Below are 7,453 nucleotides of genomic sequence, written 5' to 3'. Positions count from 1 at the left end.
CAAATCTTGATTGTTAATGGCAGAGAACCGCATTATGAAGTCGGATTAATAACAATCCTGTGGATATTTTCTCAAATTTCAACCAACTGAAGGACCAACACCACAAAGCAATCATCTGAATAAATGCAAATAAATGTATTAAACATTTGACTTGAATGTTTAAAATTTCTCAACTGTGTGTGGAGTTGCCTACATAATTTGAAGGCATTGCTACGTTTCATGCCTACTTTTACCCAGGCAGAATCAAAGGAGAATAGTATAAGATGAAGCACCCAGGGTGTCAGTCTCCAGTGGGAACCTGCTCCCCTATGAGTCAGAGCATGAAGAAGGCTAGAGCGAGGAGGGCCGTGTCCAATAGATCCCCAGAGCGGTGAGGTAGGGGATGGAGTAACTGTCTGGGTCCTTGTCCGTCCACCACAGGCAATGGACCATCCGGTCAGCAAGACACAGCAGAGTGAAGACCTGAGAGAAGAGAACACAGAGGAAGATATACGGAAGGGGGAAAAAGAGTGAGTCAGCCCTTTATTATTGTATACACTGATTATACCAAACATTAAGATCACCCCCCTTTTGCCCTCAGAACAGCGTCAATTCGTCGGGGTATGGACTCTACAAGGTGTCAAAAGCGTTTCACAGGGATGCTGGTCCATGTTAACTCCAATGCTTCCCACAGTTGTGTCAAGTTGGCTAGATGTCCATTGGCTGGTGGACCATTCTTGACACACACGGGAAACCGTTGACTGTGAAAAACCCAGCATCATTGCAGTTCTTGACACACTCAAACCGGTGTACCTGGCACCTACTACCATACCCTGTTCAAAGGCACTTCAATCTTTTGTCTTCCCCATTCACCCTCTGAACGGCACACATACACATTCCATGTCTCAAAAGGCTTAAAAATAATTTGCCCCTTCAACTACACTAATTTGGAGTGGATTTAACAAGTGACATCCATAAGGGCTCATACAGTAGCTTTCACCTGGTCAGTCTATGTCATGGAAAGAGCAGGTGTTCTTAATGTTTGGTATACTCCGTATCAGTGTTAATAAAGGAGCAGAGGAGAAATAACCCACTTATGACTACTGAGACATATGAATTGGCCTAACTGATCTCTCTTGCTTCATGGTTTACCTGTAGAAAAGCTGCAGCTAAGAAGGTGATAGACAGGAGCAGCACCTGGGCAGAGCGAAGATTGGCTCTTGTCAGAGAGGTATAGATAGTTAAACTGACAGGTAAAATACACTGACAACAGAAGATTTAATTAATTTTGTGTTCACATGTATGTTAAAGGGATTGGTCATGTGTGTGTCATGAGCCACCTGAGCCACAAAAGGTCCTGCAGGGGTTGTAGCCGATTCTTCGATCCTCAGGCACCTGCCTGCAGATCAGTGGTGAAACGACTGGACTAGTTGGCAACCAAGTTCCCCCCAACAACCTAGATTGAGATGAGGAGGAGAGACACTGATCATATGCATTATGACTTACCATTTTCTTGAAGGATCCTGAATGTGTGCTCCTAAAAACCCAGCTCCCTGTCTTACTATTCATAACTGGCCTGTAGACTATCATTCCCGCCATGTTCGGGTCTTATACAGTTGTGTTCAGGATGCTCCGATGTTCCGATCTAGTATCCTCTGATACTAGAGAAGAAAAAAAATTGAAGCATGGTATTTCCATGAAGTTCACAAGATTCGACTGCTGTGACTGGACTTCAGGGGCACGGAACAGGGTAGCAGACCTGCTGATGACCTTGGCAGTGATGATTGGTTCCCAGCCTGTGTAGAGTAGGATGCAACTGTCTGGGTTTCTGAAGGAGACGACCACCCACAGATGGGTAAGGCAGAAGCAGATCAGACACACCAGGTACGCCATATAGGGATAATACTCTGTGGAGACAGAGAGGAACAGACATACTTGCTAAACAAACACAGTTGATAGCCAGACAGACTAGTGTCAGAGCCATAAATGTAGCTATGACTCTCCAGTAAATGGGCCAGACTGCCCCCTAGTGACCTAAAACTCTCTCTCTTTCTCACTGCCCCTCTCAACCCCCCCCCCCCCCCTTCCTTCCTCTTCTCAATGCCTGCTGCTCTCTCCCCTCACCTATGCATTCATAGAGCCCCTGGCTGAGGCAGGCCAGGGTGATGAGGTCACCGAAGCTGGCAGCGGTGGGAATGGCCACATTGTCTGGGTTGATACCTATCCTCTTGGAGCCGATGATCATCCCTGGGAGGACACAGTCGAGTGTGGTTCAGTCAACTATTCAGAGTTGCATGGCTCTCCAACCAAGGTGCATTAATTGAGGAGCAAAGAGGTGCACAAATGAAAGCAATGTGGTTACAGCTGGGAGAAGCAGCAGACTGGGGCAAGGCACAGGGGACGAAATAGCCTTCAGTGGCATTATTCACTTCCCCTTATATCCAGTGGTAAATTAAAATTAAGAACCCGTAAACACAGATGGTGACATTGAAATTGTTGAAATAGAGTTTATATGTGTCTGGTATCTGGACCAATCAAGAAGTAACCTAGGGGTGACAGGTAGCCTAGTGGTTAGAGAATTTGGCCAGTAACTGAAAGGTTGCTGGATCGAATCCCTGAGCTGACAAGGTAAAAATCTGTTGTTCTGCTGCTGAGCAAGGCAGTTAACCCACCCCTCTGATTCAGATGGGTTGGGTTAAATGTGGAAAACACATCTCGGTTGAAGGCAATCAGTTATACAACTTTCCCTAACCAGCATTCAAAATGTAAAACCACATGAATAATTGATTTGACTGTCCTTGATCACAAGCTCTACAGAGTGGTTGGTCTCTCAGATTTTAAGCATTGGTTTTATTTGAGTCATCAAATTATTTAGCAACCAAAAGGTCTCTAATATGGAAGAAACCTACAGTTTTAGTTGTATCCTGTGGTCTCTTTGCTGAATATTCTGTGTCCCATAGACAGAAAGAGCATGCAAGCTTTTGACTATGGTAAATAGTCATTAGTAATAATGATTCATGGATACACACGTGCCCCCGTGATAGAGAGGACATGGTATGTAGAAAGACGCACCTTCCCTATAGCAACTGCAGTCTCACACTAAGATGCTAGTGAAGAGGGCCTTATTACAGGGAGGAATTGGCATGCATGAACCTATGTCGGACAATGAGGTGATGTGAGGATAGGGATAAATGGTGTTTTTAAACTAGTGTTGGTGTTCGTCTGTTGCTGTAAATATCTAGCTAGCTGTTAGAGCTGTAATTTACAACCTGGGCCTCCCAAGGTCAGAATGGTACACTACATATGCACAAAAGTATATGGACACCCCTTCAAATTAGTGGATTTGGCTATTTCAGCCACACCCATTGCTGACAGGTGTATAAAACCGAGCACAGAGCCATGCAATCTCCATGCAATCTCCATAGACGAACATTGGCATTAGAATGACCTTACTGAAGAGCTTCAATGTCGCACCGTCATAGGATGTCGCACCGTTATAGGATTCCAACAAGTCAGTTCGTAAAAGTTCTGCCCTGCTAGAGTTGCCCCGGTCAACTGTAAGTGCTGTCACTGTAAAGTGGAAACCTCTAGGAGCAACAACAGGTCAGCCATTTAAGTGGTAGGCCACACAAGTTCATAGAACGCGACCGCGCGTGAAGCGCGTAGTGCATAAAAAACGTCTATCCTCGGTTGAACACACCAACGTCTATCCACAGTTGAACACACCAACATAACATGCATTAGGCCAGGGTTCTTCAAACCTGTTCCTGGAGAGCTACCCTCCTGTCACTCCAACTCCAGATGTAACGAACCTGATTCATATTTTAAACCAACTAATTATTATAAATAGGTGCACTAGATTAGGGTTAGGGATTAGGGTTGGAATGAAAACCTACAGGATGGTAGCTCTCAAGGAGCAGGGTTGGAGAGCCCTGTAATAAACTGACACACAATGCAGTGTACACACCAACACACAATACACTACTAGATAGACCAGTAGACAATGCAATAGATCAATATTCAGACACACAATACAATACATAAACATACCATGCACTACACTAAAACACAATACAGTACACACCGATACACAATGCAATAACAGATCAACAAATAAACACACCATGCAATTTATCAGTACCTCACCTGAACGCCGTCAGGTAGCATCCCAGCTGACACCGTCCCCAATCCAGCCAGAAAAAAAAACAGTTAGAGTTTAATCGCTGTGAAAGGAGAAAACTGAGGAATGATCAATAGCATTGTAGTTACTCAACAATACTAACCTAAATGACAGAGTGAAAAGAAGGAAGAATAAAAAAATATTCCAAAACATGCATCCTATCCGTTTTATTTTTTATTCTTTCAAGAAAACGTACAGTATTATATAGAGCCCTTAATGCATGGAACTTCCATCTCATATTGCTCAAATAAACAGCAAACTTGGTTTCAAAAAACAGATAAAGCAACACCTCACGGCACAACGCCTCTCCCCTATTTGACCAAGATAGTTTGTGTGTATGCATTGACATGTAGGCTACGTGTGCCTTTAAAAAGAATGTATGTAGTTCTATCCTTGAGCTGTTCTTGTCCAATGATGTTCTGTATTAAGTCATTCTGTATTATGTTTCATGTTTTGTGTGGACCCCAGGAAGAGTAGCTGCTGCTTTTGCAACAGCAAATGGGGATCCTAATAAAATACCAAATACATCATTACATCAAAACTGCGTGCATGTTATTAAGTCGTGTGTTTGTAGCTAACTCGTCAGATTTATCTAGTTTGGATTGGACTTTGTCTTGTTTATTTTTGGCTACATCAAGTTGTTCCTGTAGAAGATGATTTTGTTCCTGTAGAAGACGATTTTTGTTCAAGAGTTTGTGCTCGTTCGTCATCATAACTTTTGCCATTTCTTTTAATTGTTCCGTTTTCAAAAACAGTTCCTCGGCTAGCAGTATCTTTTCCTTTTCTGCTTTTGTTATTAGTTTCCTGGTTCTCTCCACCTGTCCTTTCATGTCAACTGTTTCCTGCTCGAGATTTTGCTGTGCACTGCGGTACTGGACCTGATGTCAATCTGCTGGCAGCCATACTTCACGGCTAGACTGGAGAGAACCTTTACAAGGCCTGCGCTTGATGGTTTATTTTTGAGGGTGTTTGTTGTTATTTCTGCTGTTCTTTCGCTTATGGCATAGTTTGGGTTTATATCGCTGCTGAGGTCATCGATCAATCTTTCTTTGGGTAAGGGTTCATTAATTAGCAGGGGAATGGGGGCCACCCCCTCTGATAGCTTGGTCATTACTATACAAATAAAATAAGTTTGGGTTTTGACTCGTTGGAAGCTGCAAAAACGATTTTAATCAATTTATAGACATTCATGAATCATCAATACTGGAAACATAATGTGGGAGTTGGACATCTATGAACTTGCAAAAGCAAATTTAATTGATTTAGCAATGTTAATGATTAACCTTAAATGTATAGGCTATCTGGGAATTAAACTTGAATTAACCTGAAAGTGTCGCTGTATCTAGGTTAAGATTGATACGTTTAAAATGTCTAATTGGTTGGAACAAATTAATTTGGTCCTTAGCCGAATGATCAACCTGGTAAAAAGGCAATTTCACTTCCTTGTTAAAACAAATGAGACAACGATATCCAATCAGTTGATATTGGTTGGATATTATAAAGTGGAACCAGTTGTTAGAGATGTGAGAAGATGTTTTGCTCTCACATTAGATTTTCTTTTGTCTTCACAAAAACATTGTTGGCAATTCTTCACCACAGGGGGTCAGTTAACCCTGAAAGCTAAAATCACACGGGATTCCAGCAAAGGCGGGACTTTCATCGCCCAAAGCGCGGGATTTCTGCTATAAACAAAGAACAATGTCTTCTCTCTGTTTGTTAGCTTAGCTTCTAATGCAAAGCTAGCCATTCTTGTACAAGCATGTTCACTTCAAGCACAAAAAGGTCCCCTTCAATTTGGGACCGGGGTTTACAAACAACGTCTCACATTCAACACAATCAGCGTTTCTTGCTAGCAATGTTACCGGAATACACGGTAACATAAAGAAACAAAGAGAGACAGAGAGATAATACTTTGCTTCGGCCAAACTAATATAACTTCTCAAATTTCCTTAAATCAGCTGACCCTTATGTCCTAGCTCTGGAAATGAATAATTCACCATACACACTCTGACCTTTTGTCAGATATACACAGGAGAAACTTTGTACATGTAGTGTGTATAGCGACGTCGCTTTTTGATCCTTCGATGTCGGCTCTTCCTATCATTGTGAAGCAGAATTCACCAAGCGTTGGATTGTTCACCCACTAATAGGGAACGTGAGCTGGGTTTAGACCGTCGTGAGACAGGTTAGTTTTACCCTACTGATGATGTGTTGTTGCAATAGTAATTACTATTCCCTATTAGTGGGTGAACAATCCAACGCTTGGTGACTTTCCAAGTTACAGTATTTTCTTCATAACATTTTTAATGACATCACAAGATAACAAACAAGATTACATTTGTGTTCTATAGATCGTCTCTGACCATTCCCCATGTTCTATGTTAGAAATATTGTTCCAGTATTTGCTTTGAACTTATTAGAGTTTCAGCGGGAAAAGTCTCTTGAAACAAAGGTCAGAGGAAAAAGACGCTTCGATACCTCTTGGTGCAGAATCAGACTCAAGCGGATATTGACATGCACAACTGGACATTTAATGGCAATTTATACTAGGATCACTTTAGGGTCTAAGCAAAATACCAGTCTTGGTAAAGTTGTAAATAGACCCTGAAGCCCCTTTGACTCTACAGCTACATGAATCCCCAGTTTCTCACCAGAGCAACACACCACTAAGTAGTATGACATTAGACAAAATGTCATGATAGAGTAATTTACCAAGACCGTGGACGTATGTAGAATAGAGTCCAATTAGATTATTAAGGTGTTGTAACTATATCATGTATATTGTTTATTTTATTTAAATTGGGTAATTTAGAAAGTAATACGGCCCTTAACAAGTTCCCCGTTCAACCACCAGTTAATGCCACAACTCCGCTCATTTGGGGAAGAAATGTAAGGATGTATTGCGTGAGTGTGGTGCGTTATTAACATCTGCCTAAGTTACTGCCTAGATCAACCAGGCGACGGGTCCGGAACGAAGATCCACAACCAGGACATCCCATGGCCATTCTTGTGGTGGTCTGCAGCTTGCAGAAATCCTACCAGGTTAAACCACCAGAGGGGAACTGTCACGACAATCCACAACCAAGACATCCCGTGGTCATTCTTGTTGGGGGTTGAAACTTGCAGAATCCTTCCAAAATTTAACGCACCAGAGGGGGACTGTCATGACTGTCCACGAGAATCCAAATAAGTCAGATCAGGTTTACTATGAATAATTTCTATCAGACCCTCAAACCCGTAGAGGGTGAAGGAAAGAACTAGTGGGGTTTAACAACTCACATCCTGTTGTAAATG

The 7,453-nt window shown here is 42.3% G+C and overlaps 1 pseudogene; it reads right to left on the bottom strand.

Moving 5' to 3' along the window:
• Window positions 1-280: 280 nt before the first annotated feature.
• Window positions 281-2,248, bottom strand: LOC135508845 (solute carrier family 41 member 2-like; annotated as a pseudogene).
• Between the last annotated feature and the right edge of the window lie 5,205 nt (window positions 2,249-7,453).

Source organism: Oncorhynchus masou, chromosome 22 (genome assembly GCF_036934945.1).
Source record: "Oncorhynchus masou masou isolate Uvic2021 chromosome 22, UVic_Omas_1.1, whole genome shotgun sequence".
Classification (NCBI taxonomy): Eukaryota; Metazoa; Chordata; class Actinopteri; order Salmoniformes; family Salmonidae; genus Oncorhynchus; species Oncorhynchus masou.
The sequence above is the reverse complement of the archived record's forward strand: the minus strand, read 5'-3'. Positions and strand labels throughout refer to the sequence as shown.